The 26438-nt window shown below is 39.5% G+C and overlaps 1 long non-coding RNA gene across 4 annotated transcripts in view; it reads right to left on the minus strand.

Annotated features, from left to right (window-relative positions):
• Positions 1-26438, minus strand: part of LOC147596445 (uncharacterized) — a 130142-nt gene that overhangs the window by 61577 nt on the left and 42127 nt on the right. For all 4 annotated transcript variants that reach the window (XR_015261460.1, XR_015261461.1, XR_015261462.1 and 1 more), the window contains one exon: positions 10439-10545. This is a non-coding gene — a long non-coding RNA (uncharacterized LOC147596445). The remainder of the gene's footprint in view (positions 1-10438; positions 10546-26438) is intronic.

A 26438-nucleotide genomic window follows, 5' to 3' on the forward strand; every position in this document is an offset into this window, starting at 1 on the left:
GAAAATAATATTAAAGTAAACATTTCATTTTTCTCTGTACTTGGAGCTACAAACCTTTTTTCCTCCTTTTTATTTTTTTCTTTCCGTTAAAAAGTACTTGAATCAAAGACAAACTATTGATGGAATATTAACCGCTTCTCTGACTCTGCTTGCGATATTGATAGCAGTAGGATACAGAGAGACGGAGCATATTTAAGCTATTAGACATGCAGGAATGTTATTATGCTTTATTGTGTCTGCCTGTCCCCACCTCCCTTCCTCTCCCCGCCACCTCTCCCTCCCTCCTGTCTTTCACACACACATACATACATACATACATATACATACGAACACACACACGCACGCTCCCCCCTCTGCGGAGCTGGCAATACTGCATCTCACAAATGTCTGGCCTTATGGTTTACAAGCCAAGGAGCGTACCGGTAAAATGCATAATCTTAGCATCCCTGCCTCTTGGTATTCATGGATTTATTTACAAGTCCCTGTGTTCTACTTTTTTTTTTTTTTTTTCCTGTTTCTACAGTTAATCTCACTGGCATGCCTGTATTCTTGTGGGAATTTCAAATAAGAATCAAGATATAACTGGCAAATATTCTGTAACGCAGTCTGCTTTTCCATAATTCAGCTGTTTGTTTGGGTTTTTTTTAAAGAGACAATTTTAAGAGGTTTATGGACTTGCAGATATATGAAGAGTACTTTGATTGGCATTTTTAGTACTTCAACTACTTAAGGTTCTGTTTGTGTAAAATGGCTGTAATAAAATGAATTTATGTACACATATATGCATGTGTATATGTAAATGCATTTGAAATGGAAAAGTTCGTAAATACTTGTCAACTGTGCTGATTAAGCCCCACACTCTGACATTGGCAGTGTTAAGATTTTTCACAAAAGAGTGAAAATGCTGAAGGAAGAGTTATTCATTTTACTTTTTCTTTTGGTAGCAAGGGATAAGAAAAAAGGATTTAACTAGTTCAAAGGAAGTCATTCATACTCAGCTAGTTTTCACTCCTTTAAGAAAGCCTTTCATTAGCACATTTTACAACTGCCAAATGGACATTTCCATCTTGTAAACAGAGGGATAGAGTACATTTCATCAATGATTTATTTTCTAAATATTTACAAAGAGTGGCTTGATTCTGCATGTTTTTGCAGTAACAAGTAACTACACTTACCTGAGTAAACCTCTTAATATCAATGGATTACTCATACAAGTAGGTTTTTTTTTTGTAAGTAAATTTGCTGAATCAGACTCTAAAATAAAAAATAATAATAATAATAATTTGCATTCCATTTACTCTTTTGGTATATTTTTCCCTTTTTAGTTTTTAACTTGAGCTCCACTTATGAAGAAATAATTGACAATTAATACTTTTCCAAAAGCTGATATAAATTACTTTTACCAGTAATTTACTTTTACAATAATAAAAAATAACACAATATGTACTTATTATATGTAGTACTTATTTTTCCCCCTTTTTTATCTGAAGCAATGAGATATTCCTCATAAATTCACCATAAGTAAAAGACTATTGCTCTTAATGTGGGCACGCACTCCACGTTATTAAAGAGTCAATTTGCAGTCAGATGCAAAACAATTCACATTAACATTATTCTACCTGAGGTTTGAGGTTTTGTTTTCTTCTGTAAGTAACCGTAGTGTTTTTGCAAGACGTTTCCTCAGTAGTAAAGCAATTTAGAGTGGAGGATATTTTTAGACTACATTCATTTAAAGGAGGGGGAGGGAAAAGCCGTGCAGTAAGATATACATGTATTTGTAATTCATACTGTTGCTGTGCTTCTATTGTACTCTGAGCTTCCATCATGGCTGAGATGGGGAGCTGGCATCCAGACAGTGCAGCAGGGCAAGGAAAAAAAAAAAAGAATCTTCACCGAAAACACAAATAGTGGGGTTTCTCCCCCTCCTCCATTATCCCTGGTAATTATCGCCATGCTTCTGCTATTTTAAAAAATAAGAGTAAGCAGCTGTAGGCTAGGAAGGTATATCTGGACAGTCTGTTAAATAATGTTATTAATCCTTTTGGTCCAAAACAGAGATCTTTTCATTCTGGTCTTTCAAGAGCCTCAGTCTACACATTCAAAAAGATGACAGAAAAATGAACTGGACTGCGCAAGCATTAATCATTTAAATTCTCTACTCCTAGCTCATTATACTGATGGCCATATTTTACATCTTCCCCTCCCCCACCATACTTTTGCTGATTTCACCTCATTTGCATGGCCTTATTATGCATATAGCCTTTGTTCTTCTGCTATAGAGTACAGCACAGTGACAAAGCAAAACCTACATACAGAGATAACCTTTTCTCTTCTTTAAAATTGTTCCATCCATCCGATATTAGCATTTGATCTATCAGTATAATTCAACGTTAAATCAGATGTACGCTCCCGCTTATAAAACACACTAACAGATTTACTATTGTCTAAGAAAATGAAAAGTCAACTTCTAAACTGCCTCCGAAAATCTTTTGCTTTAATAATACATCCAGGGTTTCTGTTGATAACATTTTAAGCAAATGCATTGGCAGTAGGTAACAATTAAGAAGTACCGGTTTATTTATGACAAGTGAGATATCTGCTCTATATGTAACTATATGGATTTTGATAAGGTTTTATTATAAAATACTGAATTTGGCAGATAAGGCTCAGCATGGACAACCAGCCTTCAATTCCAAGAGTTCCTTCTTGCCTCGCATCTTAAAACAAAGAGACCGGATTCCCTAAGTGTGTTATTACTTTCTGGTTGTTCTTACGCTGTACCAAGTGTATTTTGATGCTATGGAAATTTGAGGCTGATTCATCCAGCTTTATCCACTGATTTCAGTGGATCTGCTGACCAGGGGAAAGGTTTCAGAAACAGTTCCTTGATTTCTGTCCAAAAGTAGGTGATAGAGGGTTTAACGTTGTTCCCTTGAAGGGGAGAGGTAAACTCCCACTGGCTGCAAAAGGAACACAACTGGGCACACCTTGAGAGAAGCAGGAAGTAATTTAAAAAAAAAAAAAGAAAGAAAGAAAAAGGAAAAAAAAAGTCTTTGACTTCAGTAGAATTTTAGGATGTAAAAGGAAGGAATAATTTGACTGCTTCACCTTTATCTTGCATGATACCAAGTACTTTCCCTTCTGTGAGATTCTTATTTGGGAGATTAACCATTTGTTTAACTTCTAAGATCCTATGGAAATAAATAAATTAATAAAATACAACATCATTAGACTTCTTTCTAAACAAGAATGATTCTAGTAGTACCAAATTGTTGTAATGCCACCATCATCACCTTCCTGGTAGAAACTAGAAGACAAAAAGGTATTTTTTTTTCTCAAAGGAGGGTGTTCGCATGCTAGTCTTAAAGAACACAATGCTGTCCTCATCACCTTGTTTCAGAGCAGAAGAATTGGTTACACCTTATCAATATGATGTGGCATAAATAGCTCCATAATTCAAGAGAGGAAACATCCTTGGCATTACCTGTAAGGATTTGTCTGTGCCTTCCTAGGAGCTGCCACAACTACTCAATTAAGTGCATGCTTTTAAATAAAAGAATGAGCTGTGTAGTGCTTTTAATTGTTGCTTTCACTTTGTTCCAAATATTTCTTGCACCAATTAACCAGGTCACCTTTCATATGCAGGAAGAGGCAGTTGTTTCTGTTCTTATGGCATTTATTTTTGTATGGGGCACAGTCCATAAAAACTGGAAGATACAGTCTAGGAACATGCACGTGGAGGCTCAGAGTTGTCAAAGCATCACACAAACTACCAAATCCTCAGTGAGGTGTGGACACACACCTGTGCCAATGCCCCTTGTGCTGTCTTGCCCAAACAAAAATCATGTTCTCCATGCACCAGTTTCACAGAGGTTATGAATTATATTCAGAAAATCTAGGCCTAAAGTCTTTGTCTTGGCAAGCATGTCATTATGCTACCTCCATGCCTCGCTATATGTGTGGCTGGTGGAGCAGCTGTCGACAGAAAACATCATACTGAACAGGCAGCCAACAAACCGTCCTCTTCTGCAGAGGACAAGAGCTCCTTCTTACTGGCTGTCTCATATGAGTCCTCACCAAGAACCAAGAGGTGACCCTCAACATGACCTGCTTCGCTTGATGTCTCTCTGGGAAGTCTATGCATGTTCATCATCCTACCATAAAACGCTATTTTTACAGAACTTCAGCCTGAGATGCCTAAGAATCTCTTCTAGATCTTACCCTAGACATTTTTCCTATGCAGGAGAAATAAAATCAAACTCAAGTGTTACTGCCAGAGCTTGCAGGAGTGGGTTTCCAACCAAATAAAGTCAGCAGATCAGTGAATATGTAAGTAGGCGGAGAAGAATCCAGCCTACAATAACTTAAATATAGTGATACTTGCTCATCTTCATCTAGTGAGGGATACCCGGACCTTATCCTCAACAGACTTCCTATGGAAAACCCTTGGTACAAAAAAAAAAACGGCAAAGCAATGAGGTGCCTTGGTATTGTTCTCAGTGGTTGAGGATGCCAGTCTACCACATGAGCTTTCCACCAGTGAATGTCCAACTCCTAGACTTTGAAAGAGACATCCTCCAGAGTTTCAAAGGTCAATCCGTAGACCATAGCGAAATGTATGACTTACGCAGCCTTTCGCAGTGGTGCTGTTTCACACAAATGCACTGTTCAGGACAGCACATCTGCAAGTTTAGGAGGACCAAGCTCCTGGGAACGGTATCGACAGGGTGCTTTCCCTTCGTAGACACTTATGAAGCTGACAGAAATGAGTCAGTTGAGGAAGATTTTTAAAGAAAATGTGGCTATGAGTCATCACACTCTTCCAGGCTGGAAATTTTTAAAATAAACCAGAGATGAGGGAAACAAGCCTAAAAGTAACCCATTTACATACCTTGCCTTCTCATACACATACCCATCACAAACTTACGAGACACAGAAAGCAACCGCCCCTTCCAGTAGACATGCAATTACGAAGAGTTTCCTAGAAGACTGTCAGGTTTGGGAATATAGAAACAGAGGAAAATATAAAATCTGTAACAATACACCCACTTGGGGCATCATCTGTTTGGGAAATACTATATATGTCTACAATGCTTAACACATTGGGTAGCGCCACTACAAAACAAGCAGTGAGTTACAGAGGTAAAGAGTTGTGCCCAAGGTGGTGTCATCTTTCCTTGCAGGGATTTGAAGGCGACTAGAGATGTTAGTACAGTTCATACAGCCCAGAGTGCAAGGGTGTTGAGTAGAGCAGAGTATAAACAAGAGATAATAAATGTATATATATATATATTATATCTAATATAAATAAATATATTTGCAAATTATCTTAGGTCACCTTTGATATACTAGTTAGGTAGTTACTCGATAAATAGCTGTAATAATTTTTTCTAAAATAATTATTTCTAAATCAATAACCTTATTTGGCTACATAAGTAACATAAGATATTTCTTGTCTCTGACTGGGCTGATGCTACTTTTGGAATGAGGCTTTTAACACTCATGACTATGAATGAAAGGTTTTTGTTTCATGAGTGTTTAGTAGCATTTGCTTAAAATTTTCTGTTACAGTGACTGTTTCCTCCAGCAAACCACTTTCTTAGAATGTTTACAGACAGAAGACTGGAGCCAATTACAGTGAATCACTCAAAATATGAAAAGCATTTATTTACAGTGATGCGAGGTATTCACCAGCCTCTAACACAGAAGGTAGGTAAGAGCTGTAGGCAGTGGAAGTCACCTCTGAAGCTTCCAGCAGCTTGCAAACAGGGAGATAAATCTGTTTGGGTTGGTTTTGGCTTATTCATAGGATTCTCTACTTGGACTGGCTGACCTGCTCTGGGATTGTTCTGTTTGTCCATTTTTGGAGACACAGCCTTGCAGTCACTTTCATCCTACCTTATGTTGTTGCTGATAGTAGGTGGAAGCAATGCTTAAGTTTTAGCTGTCAAAATCTGATCTGTGTTTTTATATGTACAAATATTCATCCAGATACACACATTTTCATGTTACTATTATAAGCAAATAAACGCATTTTCTCAATTTCTGAAATTTGCCAAAAAAAAAAAATTGGCACTGTACAACGTATTAGAAAAGAACATTGTATAAAAGCAAATTATATTGTTTTGGTACAAGTAGATGCTAACATTTTTCTAAAGGCAGAAGTAGGCATTTTTATTCACAAAATGTTGCTGTTTCCCTATAGCGATGCATAAATGGTAGCCTGGTATTAGCCTGGATTCAAACTGAGCCTTCAGCATTTCCACTCTAATTTTTCGGAAGTTCAAATTGATGGTGGCTGAGTGATCAACAAAAAAAACATGGTGCCACAATACTTAGAATGCTAAATGGATTTGGAATTAGTAAACATCCATCAATGACTTTCTTACTGCTTTAGCTTTACACCATATCTTGAACAGGATATATAAGCAACACAAACTTTTTAACTATTTGATAAAAAGATTTTAGTACAGAGAATATGCTAGTACTGAAAAGAGCATCTCTGGAAATAAGAACCCATCTTGCAGTCTTCAGACAGAGCTCTCCAAGGGTCTTCTTGCCAGTCCATGCTTTAAAATGTACCATATTCTGTGGTCTCCTAGTTTTATTTCCATATATACATATATATATATTTTTACAGCACTCCCACTGTGGCAAAGGGAGTTATACATAGCATCTAAAGAAAAAAAAAACAAACACCAACAAAAGCTTTAAACAGTTGATTTACGAAAGGAAAGCACATGTAGGTGTGATTCAGGAAACAAAAGTTCTGTTCTGATTTCTTTTCCACTGCCCTCAGAAGAATTCCGCTCACTTTATTGCTTGTATTTCTCAGTAGGATACTCCCTTCACAGTTAGCCAACAAACAGCCACTTTGCAAATAAAATTCCCATAGGGTTACAATTCTTGTAGGGCTCCAGGGCTACCAAGCCCACCCCAGCCCCAGACGCAGAGCCCAGCAGCCCCCTACTCTATTTCACTGTCTCTGCCTTGGTGACGACATACGTCTCATCTCTCCCTCCCAGAGCTGCCCGCGTACAGGAAAGCGTCTGACCTCAGTTATCGGTTACTCCGTTGGCTCAAATGAAAGAAACCCATGCTACGGCTTTGAAGATCTTACCTTCAAACTCCACTGATTGAATAAGTGAGAAAAACAGTATGTGACAGTACCAGAACAGCTTCAAATGAAGCTTTAATTCTTACACTTCCAAAATTTCAAAAGCTCAACTGCACAATTTTCTTCCAGTGAAATTTTTGGTACATTGACTTACTACAGAACTCCCAAACTTAAAACTTTCCAAGTTCTTCCTGCAAGGAGAAGGGCTTGCCTTTTTATCTTTGCCATATATACTCCAATGCATGACACTTTTTTTTTTCTGTAAAATGATGACAAAAGGAGTGCCTGTCCAAGTAACGTGTAGATCCTAAAAGAACTGTTACACCATTTACAACTCATTGTACTGATCAGTTAATTAAAAATGAAGAGTGTTCATTATGTGAAATAATAGATAGAGAAGCGATCTGGGTTCACTGCTGACATGTATTTTACAATTTGCTTTCATCCTGGTTACTAAAACCTACCCCTTTCGGCACAGGAAAGGCCATTTCATCACAGGGCCATTTTGTTTCATAAAGAAGCATTAAAAGCAGCAAGCGGGAGGTTGTAGTGGTGATGGTGGCAGAAGAGTGGAAGATGATGTCAAAAGAGCTTTGCTCAGGATCTTTACTTTTAAATAATAGTGGTAATAATAATAAAGTAGCCTTATCTGGGACACATTCAGATCTCCCTATATGTGCCTATCACAAATTCACCACCAAACTGACCTATCTGGCAGAGCCAGAAGAGATGTCAGAACAATGAGTTACACAGATTAAGCTAGCCTGCATCTAGCCAGCCTAAATTCCACCTAAATCTTTGTACTTGACCTTATTATTGGCCACCTCTAGGTCTCACCTCTGCAGAGAAAGTCAAAACTAGGCCCCAGCACCAGGAATGGGCAGTTCATGGGTGAGGGCACTCACTCCTCAACCCTGCTCAACTTGCAAAGCAATATTCCAGACTCATTAGGCTAGAGAGAAAAAAAAGTTAGGAGCAGCATCAGCTGCTCCTGTAAGTATTTTATATTATTTTTAAAAGTAAAAAAATACCTGTTGGTATTACATCAAAAAATCTCTACTCTTCAAAAGAGGAACAGACACCACATCAACTCCAGCCACCTTACTGATCCAAGTCAGCCCACCTGAAAAGAAAATTTGCCCTATCCAAACTCTTTTGCAGGGGTAAAGCAACCTAGATGCTGTTGGTTAGCTCGGTGATTTTCACTGCAACCTCAACAGTTAAGATGGGACCACATCAGCCTTCAGATGAATCTTCATCAAAGCTTTGCTGGCTAAAAGAGTGGCATAGCATTGCAAGGCGATTTGCACTCCTGTGTACACCACACTCTTAAATTAAGGTATTTACTGGTTTCCAAGAGGCTAAATTTTTATAGGAAATTGTCTTTTACCATGTTCTAGATATGCCACTGTTTCCATTGGTTTTAACTTGTACCAGAAAAGACCTGAGTTGCATATACTTAAGAATATACTAAGGTGAGTAACAACATCAGAATCAGCCTGAGATCTCATTAATGCTTTTACAGAGTGGTGCTACAATTAAAAACGCTGGAGAGATTAAGCACTTTGTGCCATTTTAAATTAAGCAAGAAATTGACAGGTCATTCATGTTACAGAATTAATGTACACTTTAAGAAAGCACCTAAAAACAACATAAGCATTTTATTTACTTCCAGAATTAGAGACCACTAAAAATTAGACGGAGATGTGCATATACATGTATAGAAACACTTACATAATTATGTGTGTAAGTAATGCCTCTTAATGAGAACCCTCTATAGTACTGTGACATATTTTGACTTGGCAGCAAGTATGCAACTGAGACAATTCTTAGGAAATGAGGCAGCATTCGTCTTTAAGAGATGTTAAGACACTATAAATCTCACAACTGTGTTCTAGTGCACAAGACACTTGTTAACGTTACAGTAACTTGTATACATGGGTTTTGACAACTGAAAAACATAAATGAAAAACTTGTGAAAAATACCTTTGTTCAAGCTTTTTCTTAAAATGTGTTTGATTTTTGTCATCTGCATTTTTGGAGTTAGAATTTCTTTATTATTAAGAAACTAGATTTTCAACTGCCTGTTTACCAAGCTCCCACTGAAATCAGGTCAAACCTTTGAAGTAAATGGGATTACTGAACATGAAGGATTTGTGCATTGTTTGCAACGCGTTTAGGGATACTTTAATATGTTATCTGACAATAATCTGAGTGCCCTGATGCAGGTTTTTCAGCTTGCATAAACAGCAGAAACATTTGAAGGTTATTCCTCCTACCTAAAGAGGTAGCAGATGCATAATATACCTATAATATCATTAAAATCATACCGACTTTGTCTTACTGAAATTATTAACAGAAGCAGTGAGTATTTCATTTTGTACTACAGACATCTTAACAACCATTCATTATCCTTTACTGTTGTCAACACAACCAATTTTTTAAATACTCTAAAGGGAGAAACAATTAGTGAAAGTTATTACATAATAATTAATATCTTTCCGAGACCAGACTGTAATCTAAAGTGAAGAGGGCATACATAATTTATGTAACCTCGAGGAAGCAGGATGAGACGGATACACCTCAGACCTGGGCATATTTCCTTTTTAGCTACAACCATTTAAGGAAAACATTTCAAAAGATCATTCCACAGTAAGTAAATTAGTTTTCGTGCATATTGCTCGGCAAATCATACTCGCTTTATTCATGTGTGTACGTCCCAACAGGGCTGATTCTGCCCTCATTTTGTGCCAAGCTCCCCCTAATACAAAATGATTGCAAAAAAAAACCTCTCCTGGTGTACACCAGCTTAAAGGAAAGCAGAATTTTAGTGTTTTCTCATAGGAGTCTTAGGCCTGAGAAGTATCAAGCCATATAACATTAACTGTCCACATTCTTATTTTAAATTGTCTGATTTTCCTCTGCTGGAATCTCTCAGATTGTAAAGTCTCTACAAATTAACCAAAAATGACAGCACTCTTGTATTTGCCATTGTGCTGTGTATTGTTAGGTAAATAACTAGTTAGTCAACCTTCAAGAAGGTGCTTCACCATGGCAGAAGTCTGGGCTATTATTGTTAATAAAACCTACCCATCACTTAGAGAAGCTTTTGGCTCCACCACCTAAATAACCCTCAGAAAGGACTTTATGTTTATCACGCCTCATAGAGTGATGATGTCCTCAGGTCTACCCATTCTCCTGGTTTTTTTTTTTTTTTTTTTTGGCTCCAGGCGTGTGGAACTTTTGCCAGGGTTGACATTGTGAATGCGCAGTCAGCTGGACATACATCACTTTGGATTTCTTGCCTTTCAGCGGTATTACCTCAGATTGGTAGAGAAGACCTCATGCTGGTCTAATTCCAGGAATAATTCCAAACAGGCATCTCGGCCATTCTCCTTGGGAAGACAGGTCACTAGCCATACACTGCTCTGAAACACAGAATTATTAAAGTGTATTAGAAAGAGTTGTTTGTTGTAAAGCATGCTCATTTTTCTACCTTAAAAAAAAAACTTTAAAGGACAAAACCTCCTCTCTTTGATTCTACGTGCAATACACCGATGCAGATGTGCACTCATCTACCAAGAGAAGATGAATAATTCATTTTACAGGTAGCATGACACAGACATAATTACATGATAATGTTCTGGGTATTTTGCTCTTTAACATTCTTGTCACGACAGATTTATTTATACGGGAGCAAAAGGACAAATGAAGTAGCACTATCAAGCTCCCTAAGTATACGAACAGCACTGGAACCCCCCTGGTTTCAACCCCATTTCTGGTAATATTTTGCACTTGACCTCTAGTAAACTCTTTGCCTCTGTGTATACCCCTATGCCTGTGAAATGGGAATAAAAAGATAATTTACTCTTTGCCACAGTGACTGATTGTGAAGCTTATTACCTCAAAGCAGGTATACTGTTGTAAGGCATTATGCAATAGGTATTGCTATTAGCACAGGTTCATGCAAGAAATCTCTTTTAGAAATATATCTGCTGGGCATAAAATTAGCTTAGAACATGAGTAATTTAGAAGATATTTTTGCAGGAGAGAGCAGCATCCGTTTAGCTCAGATTTTTTTGTATAGATCTTGATACCATTTTATGAGCTGAAGTCCCAAACTACCTGTATCTAACCAAAGAGATGAGAATAAATTATTTTTCAAGTGCAAGGATACAAGCAATTTATATATTCTACACTGAAACTGTCCCATTGTGTCTTGAGTGCACGGCTGAGCTCTATCTTCCTTGGTCATTTCCATGGCCCAGGGGACAGTTCGCAGCCTGATTTTGGTCTGAAGCAGTCTCATTGCTCCATCACCAGAAAGCATCACACATAGGATGGTGGCTGCCTTTAGCACTAGACCTAAAATATCAATAGTCTTGCAGACATCCCCTGCAGAACTGGGGGAAAGGGTTGAAGACTTTGGATCAGGCATGTGGGCACCCAGCTTCCAGTAGTGTGTCCATCTGATGGCACCAAAACTCCTTTCCACATTCGACTGTGTCCACCCCACAGACATAAAGCAGGATCACATCAAGACATACTCCAAAGCACGACACCTAAATAAAAGAAGGGAGCAGGCTGCTGAACTGAGCCTGCAAACTAGCTTTGTTGTTTCAGTGCAAAATACTCAGGTGTGATGAAAGGCCACAAAGTCTGGTAGATACACTCTACTCCTAGGCAAAGTTTCAGTTTTCCTGTGATTTAGAAAAATCCCTTACTTCAATTTCCTCATCTGGAAAGCAAGAATGATACCTTCCTCTGGAGAGAAGTTGAAGAAGCAAACAGAAAAGCTGACATAGGAGAGCTAAGAATAGTTAATATCTATACTTTTGGTGTACTAAGGACAGATTTGTATGTGAGTAGCAACTTTATTCAGGAAAGCACTTTATGCTTTTGGTCCATTGCAGCATTTTTAACACATGAAAGTATGGAATCACATATATATGTAAGATTGATTGTTTTTTCCTGCTTTGTAGATGCAACAGTGTCCTTTCTCCTCTTGTACTTTTAATTTTCCCCTTTCCTTGTAACTGCTCAAGTTAGTTAGATTAGCTCCATTCACCTGTACTGGATCAGCACACACAGAATCAAAAATATTACATTAATTGTGGTCCAGCATTGAGCATTAGAAAAACATACTAATGAGATGTAAATATGTAGGAAAATTTAGGGTTGAGAAATATCCTTTTCAGAGTTTGAGTTAATCTAAGTGATGTGAAAGACTACATCTTTTCCAGCAGTCATTAGGTAAAATTATCAGGGCATTAATATTGCATTTGAATATTGCCTTAACATAGTAAGTGTAGGCTTTGTATGAAAAAACACTTCCGATACAAGCAGTGATTAATTATTTCATGGCTGCAGTTAGCACAAGTTGCAACTCTGAAGTTGTGACAAAGTTCAGGTTGTCTAAAGAAAAGAGAGATTGAAAAACATTTACCATTTATAACTTCAAGGCAGTACTGTTCATACCTCAAGACATTCAGTGAAGCTAGGTAAAATACCTCTTTTCAAATTTCAAAGACAGATAAGTGCAATATAGGCAAAGACATCCACTCGAGATATTGCCATTCTCTGAAGTTAAGTAAATTTGTTTTGCATTTTAAAAGTATGTAAGTATATAAAGTACAAAAGCATATTTTTGTAGAAAACATTCCTTAAAAGTGCTTTGCTAACCATTTTTAAAACATACTCATTGCTGGCTTTTTTTTTTTTTTACCTTAAAAAATCAATCGCATCCAAAAACTGTCTCACGCTAATCCTTCACCATATCAATTTGTCTCTCTGTGAGATTAAAGTTTCCTACCCGTTGGCTCTGCCTTTCAGGTTGCAATGCAAGACATGTTTGCCGCCTGCATCTGCAGAACTGCCGTAAGAATAACGTATTGTAGGTTCCTGACGTCGCTGTTTCGTAGGGTCACCTCCCCTGTTTCAGTTCAGCGGCACAGCTAAGGCGCGTGAAGGTAAGCACGTGGGTTAGGCCCTGAGCCAGAAAAATGTTAGCACAGGGGCTGGGAACTGAACCCATGCAGAACCCCACTTGAGGGGAACCAGACCACAGAAACCTGCCATTGCTGGAGCCAAAGTGTTTACGGGACAGACACCTTCGAAAGCAATTAAAAGGCAAAACACTTCAGCTCTGCTTGCAAAACAATCCATTAAACAAATGAACAAAAAATCTATTTTCTCCATTTTACTTGGTTTCCCCGTACTGCCATTTAAAATAATAACAAAGCAATAAGATTGCTTCCTTTATCCTCTGTCACTCAAAATGGGAAACAGCCAACTGTATTTTATATTGAAAAACAATGAGGCATTCAACAGGAGCACCCCAAACTAACTATTTGGAAAACAGCTTGGAAATACAGGTTATATCACAGAGATGGTATTCTGCTATTTTGCTATGTTTATCTTTCTTACATAATCCCTACCAATAAATCAGTCTACACAGAGTACTTTCTGACAGCAGGCTTCACAAACCTGCTCCAGTATCCTCCCTCCGAAAATAAATTATTGTCTCATTGGAGTAAACGCATCTTCAGGCTGAGCTGCGATGGGGTTACACCTGTGCAAGGGCTATCTGTAGTGATGCGCAGTGTGACTAAAAGGCTTCGTAAGGGGAATTCAACAAACAGGACCTCGGTGCTGTGATATCTGTGTTTAATGTTATGCATGTGAGTCACCTAACTACCCTGAAGGGGACTCTTGCGTGCATAAGCATTTGCAAAATAGAAAATGACATATTTTTGATGCACAAGAAGGACCAGAATTGAGTTTATGTCTCAATCTCTTATAGCTGTTTGGGGTTTTTTTTTTCCACTGATTCATGTGATGCTATTCCTAGTCTTTAGTCTAATGACTTAAACTGTATAACCAAGACAACAGAGCTGATTTGGGTTCATTCTCTCTACCAAAAACAAAATTTAAAAAAAAAAAAGAGAGAGAGAGACAAAATGAAATTGGGACTATTCAGTCAATCAGCTGATACATATGGTTAAGACATTTCAAAGCTGACCATTTATATATTTATATATATAAGAGTAATGGGTCTATGTATACACATTCACATATGTACACATTAGCTGGGTATATGCCAGATTCCAAAATGCAGGAATTTCTTTCTTGTGTAAAGGAGAGAATGATACATACAAAACCGCTTATTCCACTTACTGGCAGGACTTAAGAGATTCATCTTTTAATGACATGCATAGGTGATTCCCGTGCTATGTACCTAATTAAGAAAATTAAGTTTCTAATAACTTTTCCTTAGAGTATGAAAATTTATTTTTTGAAAAGTTAAATTCCTACTATGACTTCAAACTTCTGAAAACACAGTGCAGTCAAAATCAATATTTTCCCACAGAGTGCCAGGCTTTTTAAACTACGTGTTTATAAAGCTCCTCGACTAAACATGAGAACAATTCTTAAAACTTGATTAAGGTCACCCAAAAAGACTATTTTATTAACAATTTTACCTGCAAGTGCCATGTTACACATCCCAGCAAGACAGAAATGATAAATAATCTGGAACTGCATCTATTAGAAATGCAAGCTTGTAATTTTTAAGACAGACTTTTTTTTTTTTTTTAAAAAAGAGTATTTTCCGTACCAAAGGAAAAAACTTTCCCATTTTGATGAAGACATTAAAACAGCCCTGTCCAGGCTGCTTATCAAGGGGCACTCCAACGCCAGTAGGTTCAGGAGAGAGTTACATGACTCATATCTCCATCCCCAGGCCCCTTCAGCATCCTCCTGTATGTCAACACCCTGCTGCTGCTGCTGCAGACACTGAGCCTCCTTTGCAGCTCGTTCTTGCGCTGACAGCAGCCTCAGGCCCTCGCTGAGCTCCTTGTCTCCACATTTCCATCGCCTTGCAACAGCCCAGCTCCCGGTGAGCCCCGTTACCCAGGAGATCCGGCCGTCATGCGCCACGCATCCTCTTCTGCCGTGCCCACTCCGAACAGTACCCCTTGTACTTTCTGGCTGGGTGCATCCTTGATTTTCCCCTCCCTCTGCACAGCTCCTCTCTGCGTAAGCACGACCAGCTCCCTCCCGTGCACTGGGTAACGACCCGCAGTACACGATGCAACTGCACATGGCCCTTCCCAGGTGTCGGCGATGTGACAATTGCTCCACCGACCACGACCACGGCATGCTGTGATTAGATGCCAGCCTGGCCCAGCAGTGACACATGAGGACCGCTTTTATTAGCAACGCAAACCCTCCCAGCAATTCCGTTGAGTTATCAACATTGACTCTCATTTTAAGTATTTTTTGTTCTTCCTCCCAGATTCTGTGCCAAAACACCCCTCCTTTTCATTCCAGCTTTCCAAAATGCATTTTCCAGATGGCACTGCAAAAACTCAAATAATCCCTTCAAGCATCCGTGCCACTTTCTGCAACTTTGCTTGTCTGCTAACTCTGAAAATGCAAGAAAAGTGATCTTAAAACCCTGAAAATAAAGTCTCAACTCCTAGTCACATGACTGATCTTATTTTTTTACTATTATTTCTACAGTAATATTAACAGCAAAACAAGCATAGATAATTGCTGTGAGGAAAAAAAACAAGCATTAATGTATTAATTTCCCAGAAAGGTGGTGGAAGCCCCATCCTGGAAATGTTCAAGGCCAGGCTGGATGAGGCTCTGAGCAACCTGATCTGGTTGGAGATGTCCCTGCTCCTTGCAGGGGGGTTGGACTGGATGGCCTTTGAAGGTCCCTTCCAACCCAAACCATTCTGTGATTCTATAATGCTTGAAAATCTGGCTTCTAGAAGTTCTGTGTTGTTCCATTTATTTCAGCAGCAAGAAGGAGTGCTTATCATTTCTGAAAATACGGATTATAGCAGACAAGAAGTTTGAAGTAAGATTTTCAATGCAATTTGGTGGAGGGAAAAAAAAAGAAAAAACAAAACGCTGTGCTATCTTTGGCTTCCCACTGACTGTCATCAAATCACAGGCTTGAGAAGTACGATATCTTTTCTGTGTAGGATGGAAGACACTAAAAATCTCATCAATTGTGTGTTCTCTAGCCCAAAACTTCAGTAGCAAAATATTACGAAGTTGCAAATAACATTAAAATTGAATTACCGCATGGGAAAAGTTTATAATAGCAAGTAGGTCCTGCAAAAGCACAGACTGCACCAAGGAAACCAGAATAAAATACTAAAAGTTGTAAGCAGTAGGCTAGGAAAAGAGCTGTTCATTGATACAAGGATGTGTACTTATCTGTAGTCAAACAGAGCGCTCATATTTCACAAACTAAGGAAAGTTGGGCCATGTCAGTGGCTGAGATAAGAGGTGATACCAGAGGTTGTTTTTCTGCATCAGCAGCTGGCATGCTTCTGCATAAGCCAGCATTAAATTAAACACTCAAGTGAGCAGTCAGTTGCACTACTTTGCCAGAAATATGTCTTTGCTGAGAACAAAACCCGGGTCCCATCACTCTGTTGGTTAAAAAAACCATAACAATGAATTGTATGAAAGTCATCACCCAGTATGGATTTGAGTTTTCCTATCCATCCAGTATTTACATGAATTATAAGCTTAAAATTCATATTTTTATTTTGTGACAGTACGTTTTACATCACACAAATTTTCCCATCACAGAGTCCATTGCAAATTCTGACTTGGATTTTGCAATTGCTCACAGGACCCCACAGCTGGGAGACCAGCCCCTATTCTGATCCGCTTACTAGACTCAAACATCTTTGGGGAGGGTAAAAAACAATCAATGTTTAATCTGATAAAGTGAAAAAAAAAAAATGGCCCTTTCTGCTGTTTCAGGCTCCTTCAGGCTGGAGGAGAATAACTCTTCATTGGCTGAAAATGAAATCCTGCGCGAAGGGTCTGAGCGCTGGATAGACCCATTCCCGTAAGAAGGCGGCGATTGCCTACAGCTGAGTAGTAGGATCTAGCACGTGAAGAAATACAACCAAGAATGGATGCGAAGAAAATAAAAAGATGTAATCTAACTGGCAACGGAGAGTGTGTGCGTGCATGGGATTTTCTCTCTTTGTGGCTACGCTTCTCATTTTTCAAAGAAATAATATCAATCTATTTAAAATAGGCCTGAGAAATTTGAGATAAATGGAGGAATACAATCTCACCTCAATTAAGAGTTTGTAGAAAGGCAGTAAGGTAGCTAGGAATGATGGCAAGAAAGGTTTCTCTGTTCTATATACAAGGATATCATCGCACTTTAAGTTTATATGAAAATTTTAATAGAAATTATATATATATATATATAAAACCCATATAATATAAATTTTCCATAGGCTCAAAGAAAGATAAGTAACAAAGGTGCTAAGGTGCACGATTTTACCAAATTCACTCTTAAGTAATCATTATTTTGCTGGAGGCTGATTTATAACTGGGGGGATTTGGCAAAAATATCAAAGCACAAGATCCTAAAAATAATAAAATGTTAAAACAATTATTATTTTTTTCATTAACTGAACAAAGTACAAAATTGTATATTTTGTTAACCTTTGTTTCATAGTCAAAGGACATAGCGGAATTCTGCTATACAAATAGCTGTAAAACAAATTGTTTTCTCTTGTAATAACAGAGGACTTTTTCACTGAAGTGTTAAGTGATGATAATTTAAAGATGTTACTGATAGGGTGGGGGAGCCATAAGAGTGCATAGGCCTCTGTCCAGAGATAACACAACACAGGCCTGAGGCAAATCACAGAAGAAAATTTAGATATCAGTGAAACAAATAAATGTCTTCTTGTAAAATTGAGAGATACTTATGTCAGGTCAAATAAAAAAAAAAACCAAAAAACCCGAGACAGTTCCCAAAGGAGTTGCAGAAAGTAATGAAAGATAGCAACAGAACTAGGGCTAAAAACAGGAGATGTTCTTCCCAGATTTGTTTCCATGCAAGATCAGAAAGAAAATGGAAAATAGGTGGAGTTTTTTTTTTTTTTTCTGATAAATCAAATGAGAATGGCTCTTGTCTGAGCTTCCCCTCTTCTCACTCATTCAACCCAGCACCACTGGATACGTCATTAATACTTCTTCCGCCTTACTTTCATCAAACAACCTCTCACAGCAAAGCAGGATCACCTTCAGATTCAATATGCACACGAGCCCTAAAACTCTGAGGATACTTCCAACAGAGAGCAATATATATAGAGAGAGAGATAGATTATATATATACTTATATATATACACTTATCTAGCAAACAGCTGACACAGCTTATAAAAAGGCACCCATAAAACTTGAGCAAATAACCGTTAATTTGCAGATACAGCCCAGACCGACTGCAAATACTTCTACAGTTCATGTCAAACAGGTTAGTCATCACTAGGCTTCAGCACCCTAAATCATTCTTCGCGCCTATTTTTTTTTCAGCTGAGCAGTATTTGTACAGGGGAATTCCTGCTCCACTCAAAATGCAGTTTGAGCTCCACTCAAAAATGAAGTTTTCCCCTAATTAATTTCTATTTATTAATTTATTTGAGGCCCAAGCTACACTGGATGTTGAAGTACAAAGACTATTGAAAATTGCAGAATTTTTTTTCCCCATTGATAAACCAAATGGATAAACCTAATACTACTACCATTTTTCTACTAAGAATGCATCATTTCTTTCTTAAATGAGGCACTGTACTTCCAAGCAAACATCATCTTTTCCCAGACAAGTTTACTTTTCCTACAATCTCAACTCAAATTCACAAACAGGATAAAACGGGAGGACAGATGCAAACCTCACAGCAAAAATTAAATAACTGCGGTTATTTAGCAAAAGTGAGTTTACCTCAGGGTGGATTATTTCAATGTTTATAACTTGGAAAATAAATATACTTCCAAACATTGAAACAGATCACCCACATTTATTTAATCTTAATGCCAAAAACTGGAGTTTAGCCAGAGATCCTGCTAAGGAGAAGGTGGGTGTTTCATAACTCCACTCGCGGAGGATGCTCTATGCAAAAAGAGAGGAGGAGACAGAAAAACTCAGACAGGGAAGGGAGCAGACAGCCAGGGCACCAAGGATAACATCATTAGGAGAAAAGAGAGGGCAGAGGCAGGTCAAATGTCTAGGTCATACAAGGTAGGACAATGTTATGGAGAGGTTTGAACACAAAGGCAAAAGGCTTGAATTTAACCAGGAGATGCTGAATTTGGGAGACGTGTGACACTTTGCGGGACATGCACAGCATCTTGCAGAATCGTGTTTGAGGACTAAATTTTCGTCACTTGCAGGATATGGTGCATTACTAACAACTGCAGAATTAGATTCCAAGTGTTTGTGAATGTATCTGGAAAGCTGATACAGTGTGATTGTCAGATCATTATCGTTAAATAAAAGTATCTGAATGAAATGAAGAAAAGGAAAATGTAAGCTGAACAAAAGGAAAATGTTCCTAATGGTGAATTCTATCAGACCGTTGAAAACTTTCCCAGGGGAAATAGCGGACTGCTGTTCTTTGCAAGACAAAACTCTGGAGAATATACTTTAAGGAACAATCCCACAGTGGCATAGAAAAGTATTAGATGACCCATCAGGTCTTTACCATCTTGATTTCTGTGGAACTGAATAGAGCCAGAGCAACAGAGCAGCAGTAAGAAGCCACAAATACGATGTTAGCAAAGAACTTTACTCCATTAATGTTGGTGTGACCTGTGAAAATGTAGGTAGGTAAGTCTGTGTTACCGTGGCAGAGGTGGAAGTACCACAAATGCTAATATTGGTACTTTTGCAAATATTCATTCATACAGATGTCCTAGTCCAGAACAAACGACACATCTGTTCTGAAAATCCCTAGTCCTGTGAAATAAGAAACGATGGCTCATAATACGTGTGACATAACAAGATAGTAAGATAATACCACACACCCTGTAACCCAAGTATTGAATCAGAATATAAGGCATTTGCATAAAAGTACAATCAAATGTTTGACAGTAATCCACTGCATTAACTTTCTCTCTGCAAAATACTGTTTTACATTGAGGGTGACCCTGAGGAAAAAAGCCCTAATAAAAACCCCATCTAATTACTAAATACATTTTTTTTGTCTTGAGTACTTTTTGTTTAATTTTGAAAATTAGTTTCTCACAGAATACCATGAAAAAAAATATTTAAAAATATTTCTGTGTTAATTAATATCAATAAAAATAGTCAATCATGTGATACAAAATGAAGCAACAGAGAAGTCTTGGTGCAAAGCCCAGTAACTTGAATAATGTTATTTCTGGATCTGCAGGTTTGCAAGCAGAAGCCTCCGACAGAAAAGTGTAAAAAGCAGCACTGCTAAGCTGCATTTCATTACTGTCACTGTCCTGATCTATGAAAGGAAAGTTGCACTCTATCTTCCGCCCTCCAAAAATAAAAACCTACGGTCTCGTAGGCAGCAATGAAGTGGCTACACAGAACTATTATCAGCCTGTTCTTCAGTGTTAGATTTTTATTTTGATAACGCTCTTCCCTAGAATAGTGTGAGGGAGGTGAAGTAAAACTCATTTGGTCCCATGCCTGCTCTCGAAACAACAAGGGTAGGAGCAGGGAAGGGTTATGATCAATAGCCAGGACAAAAAATGTCACACAAACCGTGCAAGGGTCTGATTGCTATTACAGCTGGAAACCTCCACAGTGGCACCGTGTGTGCCATTCAGCCCGCCTTGGCCTTTTGTATGACTGCTTACACAGGTATTTTCTGAAAGCACCTTGAAGAACATTTCAGGGATCTCCCCTGTGAGGGGATGCAGCTGCCATCACCATGTGGCACTGCTGTGTATAGCGCATCTGAAAACTGAGGCTAGCAATCTGTATTTAATGGGACAAGTCCAGCTCTCTTCCACAGTGACTGAATTTAATTTTCAACACTTTCTTTTAATCAGAGGTTTGCAGATAGCATTGCAGTGCCCTCTTGATTTGCTGCATTTGATTCGGCAAGCATTATTTTTCCCCCTCACAGATTTTATGCTTAGATTCTGCATAGTGACATAGAAGCATGGGAAAAAATAACTTAAAAAAGACAGCCAGACTAAACGTTTTTAACACAGATTTTCTTATTGCTGTTATCTTAATCGAAGGTATTATTCATGATCCCAATACAGTCCCATAATAACAGCCTCTGTAGGGCAAAATTATTACAGAAACATGCTGTCAGTTTTAGTTTCTGAATTCCCTTATTGTCGGAATCTTATATTTTTATTTCAAAATACATACTATGTTTTTAAAGGGTACGTTTTTTTCCCTAAGAAGAAATGTTTAATCCCTATGCATATAGCAAAACTAAAGGCCAGAAACGGAGTCAGAGCGGTTGAAAGAAGGTAAATAGCATATTCTAGTACAACACCTGTTGTTGTCTCCTTCCATCTCTCATCACATAAGTGATAATGCTTCAGAAGAACATCTTGCATTCAATAAAAATTATACAACAACCTGAAAGGTCCTTGGCTTATACTGAGGGTGACTTAGCCTCTGTGGCGAAACGTGTTTCTGAAACTCTCCTTCCACTTCTTGATGCTGAGCAAACACTAACTCTTAACATTCACATCAAAATGAAATTAATTATTTTGGACAAGAAAGGATAGTGAATGTAGGTAAAACAGGGTTAACAGATTTTTTTTTGAATGTTAAAGATATTTTACTTCACTTTTTTTCTGTTACGTGACAGGGGAAAAAAAAAGGAAAAAAAAATTCACATCCCATCAAAACATCAATGCAATACCAAGCCCAAGCAGAACTTTGGTCAGGCATGATTTGTCCTTAGTCAAGCTATGTTGTTTGTCACGAATCGCCTCCTTATTTCCTTAGCACAGTTTCCAGGAGGATCTGCTCCATGATCTTTCCAGGCACAGAGGTGAGACTTACTGGCCTGTAGTTCCCCAGGTCTTCCTTATTTTCCTTTTTAAAAACAAGGACTATGTTTCCCCTTTCCCAGTCAGTGGGAACTTCACTGGACTGCCAAGACTTCTCAAATATGACGGATAATGGCTCGGCAACTTTCTCTGCCAGTTCCCTCAGGACATGTGGTTGCATCTTATCAAGTCCCATGGACTTGTGTATCTTCAGGTTCCTCAGATGGTCTTGAACCCACTCTTCTCCTACAGTGGGCAGTTCTTCATTCTCCCAGTCACTGCCTTTGCCTTCTCTGACTTGGGCAATGTGGCTAGAGCACCAGTGAAGACAGAGGCATAAAAGTGGTTGAGTACCTCAGCCTTCTCCACGTCCTGGGCAACCAACTCTCCTGTTTCCTTCCAGAGAGGGTCCACATTCTCCCTGGTCTTCCTTTTATCCCTGATGTACCTATAGAAGCTTTTCTTGCTGCCCCTGGCCAGATTTAGTTCCATCGGGGCTTTAGCGCTCCTTACCTGATCCCTGGCTGCCCAGACAATCTCTCTGTATTTCTCCCAGGATACCTGTCCTTGCTTCCTCTCTCTGTAGGCTTCCTTTTTGTTTTTCAGTTGGTCCAGGAGCTCCTTTTTCATCCATGCAGGCCTCCTGGTGTTTTTACTCAACTTCCTCTTCATTGGGGATGCATCAGGAGGTGATCCCTGAACATCAACCAGCTTTCTTGGGCCCCTCTTCCCTCCAGGGCTGTATCTCATTATATTCTGCACAGCAGATCTCTGAAGAGGCCAAAGTCTACTCTCCTGAAGTCCAGGGCAGACAGCTTGCTGCACACCCTCCTCGCTGCCCCAAGGATCCTGAACTCTACCATCTCATTGTCACTGCAGCCAAGGCTGCCCTTAAGTTCCCATTCCCCCTTGTTGGGAGAACAAGGTCCAGCATAGCACCTCTCCTCGCTGGTTCCTCTGTCACTTGCAAAAGCAAGTTATCATCCATGCATTGCAGGAACCTTCTGGATTGCTTATGTGCTGCTGCATTGTCCCTCCAACAGATATCGGGGTAGTTGAAGTCCCCTATGATGACCAGGGCTTCTGAACATGTCTACAGAGGGCCTCATCCACTTGGTCTTCCTGGTCAGGTGGCCTGCAGCAGACTCCCACTGTAATGTCACCTGTCCCTGCCCTCCCTTTGGTCCTGACCCATAAGGTCTCAGTCAGCTCCTCGTCCATCCCCAAGTAGAGTTCCATGCATGCCAGCTGGTCACTGACACAGAGCGTGACACCCGCTTCTCATCTCCCCTGCCTGTCCTTCCTAAAGAGCCTCTGTTCCTCCATTCCAACACTCCAGTCATAGGAGCCATCCCACATCCCCCGTCTCCATGATGATAGTAAGAATCATAGCCCTGCCAGCGTGCACACATCTCTAATGCCTCATTATTATTCCCCATGCTACGTGTGTTTGCACAGAGGCATTAAAGTTAGGCGCCTGATGAATTCTACTTGCTGGCTGGATCATCTGGAATTCCTTTGGTCTGCTCTTTAGGTGGTCTCCTGATGACCTGTGAACCTTCTCCAGGCTCTGGGCATCTGTTGCTGGCACTGGTGCCACACTGACAGTAGTGGAATGGATTGAGGTTCTCCTCTCCCGGCAATATTAGTTTAAAGCCCTCTTCACCAGCTTGACAAGCCTATGGCCAAAAATGCTCTTCCCCTTCTCTGATAGATGGACCTCACCAACCCCCAGTAGACTAGGTTTCTCAAAGCGAGTCCCATGGTCTAAGGAGTCAAACCCCTGGCTGTGGCACCATTCCTGTAACCATTGGGTGATTAGCCAGGTTCAGCTGGCCCTTTCAGGCCCCTTCCCTTTGACCGGGAGGATAGATGAAAAGATTACCTGCACGCCAGAGTCCTCAATCATTGTTCCCAGGGCCCTGTAGTCCTTCATGATACTCCTAAGGCTGTTCCTGGCTGTGTCACTGGTGCTCGCGTGAAACATCAGCAGTGGATAATAGTCTATCGGCTGTATGAGGTTTGGTAGTCTCTCGGTGACACCCCTGATACGAGCCCCTGGTAAGCAGCACACCTCTCTAGAGATCAAATGGGTGCCTCCAGAAGAGTTGCCCACTACTATCACCTGTCACCTTTTCTTAGTTGCGCTCGTCATTATACAGGGATCGGGTTTGGCTGCTCCAGCATCTCTCCTGATGCACTGGGTATTTCCTCCTTGGTCTACAGAGTGGTGAAGCAGTTCTGCAAGGACACCTCAGGTTTTGGGGGAAGTCTCTTCCTTCTGCTGGCCCTTGCTGTTGCAAGCTTCCATTCTTCTGCATTGTTGGCTCTCCTTCCTTCCGCATGTGTTGGTGGAGGAGTTTTTGGCTGTTTGGCCGTAGGCTGTTGGCCCAGTGCAGACTGCACCTGGGACCAAGCATCCAACTCCCTCTCAGCCTCCCTGATGCTCCGCAGTCTCCTCACCAGCTCCTGCACCTCAACCGTCCACCTCAGGAGCTCCTCCACCTGGGCACACCTGGAGGCAGGGCCACCACCTGTCCCTGCCCTAGGAGAAGGGTCCAGGCACTTCCTGCAGTCCAAGGTCTGCACCGCAGCCTCTCCCTTCAGCAGCTCCGTCTGCACGGAAGCATCGGCCACCACTGTGGTAGCCGGTGCAGATGCCCCAGCCAGAGCTGCAGCCTTTGCCCTCAGGCGAGTGCCCATCATTCTGCCTTGAGGGTCAGGCAGGAGGAGTGCCCTGAAACTCTGAGACATGACTTTGGAATTTAAGTCTAATTAAGAAATAGCAAGAAACAACATCCTAAAACTAGTGTTGGGATGGCAATAACGTCCTATTTGAGTGCATAGGCAGACGTGATTAATAAAGCTTAGGTTTATATATATTTTTATTGGAACTGAATTTTTAAAGATTCTAGAGGACTGTAACAGAATGTTAAGAAAAGCCTTTTATGACATTGCTACCGATTCATTACACTATTTTGATAACAAAAGAGCTGAAATGATTTAGGCCACCTTTAAAATCTCCATATTCTGTAGCTTCAGAACGCATATGCACATGCTGAGGTGATCTTGAGATGTTTTATACTACGCAGGGTTGTAAATTTGTCTCACCTTTTTACTGCGTCTATGATGGCCAGGCGTACATAAAACACACTGTAGTTTTGGTCTTGTGGTTCTTGTCACAATTGGAAAAGTCTTTAAATAATGATTCCGGCAACATACAGGTTTTCCTATTCGCATAAAGAAGGGTGTGATTTTCACATATTTATGCCAGGCTGTTTATTAAAGGTGCTAAACCAATTTGGAGTTGTTGGCTGGTGCGACAGATAACGATATAACCTCATGGCACAAGCGTTTTAGGCTGAGATACTTTTCGCTAACTTAAGAGGAAGATCATCCACCAGTACTTGAATAAGAAGAGTAAGAAAGTCAAAAGGTGCATGGAAGAAAGAGGCAAAAGTGCTTCACTGAGTCTCAAGGAGAGAGGAAAATACGTATTGAAAGACATAAAGGAAAGAGCTATGTGAAAATCAGACCAAAAAATCCTCAAAACAGTAAAAGAAGATAAATGCAAAAGGCTTGCAGGAGTCTTCCTCTGCCTCAAAAAAAAGAGCAGGTTAAATTTTACAGAGAAGGACCACAGATGCATAGCGTACATGAAATTTTACAGAAGAAGTGGCTCTATGCTTTTGCAGTGCTCTTACAGGTAAAAAGAAAGCTTCATTTTAAAATTTCAGCAGAATATTTGATCTATGAAATGGTCACATTAAAGAGACATGCCTTGAAAATATCCTACGGAAACGTTTCAGTTGCATTTGCTGAGGTTTAAAACACAGCAGCCCTAAAATTATAAAATTATTGATGTCCTATAAAATTCTTACGTTTGAGATATCTTCAATTTTCACAACTGAAGGACCACATTGGTTTATGCACTTTACATTAATATAATTTTTGTACTGTTTTTTTTTTCTCACACAAACCCTTTAATCACAACCCTAATGAATTTTTAACTATTGCTGTCCCAGATGCAATTTCCATTAGTTTGTGGGAGTTATGTATCCAATGGAAAAAAGAATGGGAATTGATACCCTGCATCAGATCCTGACTCTGTGGCTGGACAACATTATTTACACAGAAAAAAAAAAAAATTTACACACAAGAACGGACAATAATGAAGTTGCCAGACCAGAAGAAAAGTTTTTTCTTTTACTTGCAGATTAGTTATCTGTACAGCGTATAACCTCTCATATAACATAACTGTCACTACTCAAGATATCCACAGCATACCTAATACTTTGCTGCAATATCGCCCTGGTTATCACCCATGAAAGTGAGTTTCACACATCAGTTATGTAGCCTAACCTGAGACATACCATTTCCTCTCCTTTGGTTTAAAATGTTCCTTCCAGTTTTGACCATGATCTCATTAATTAAGTGTAGATTGCCTTAGTTTCTAGAGCAGGAGTTACTAAATAACGCCTGTGGCTTAGTGTTTTA

Source organism: Chlamydotis macqueenii, chromosome Z (genome assembly GCF_036417535.1).
Source record: "Chlamydotis macqueenii isolate bChlMac1 chromosome Z, bChlMac1.mat, whole genome shotgun sequence".
Lineage (NCBI taxonomy): Eukaryota > Metazoa > Chordata > Aves > Otidiformes > Otididae > Chlamydotis > Chlamydotis macqueenii.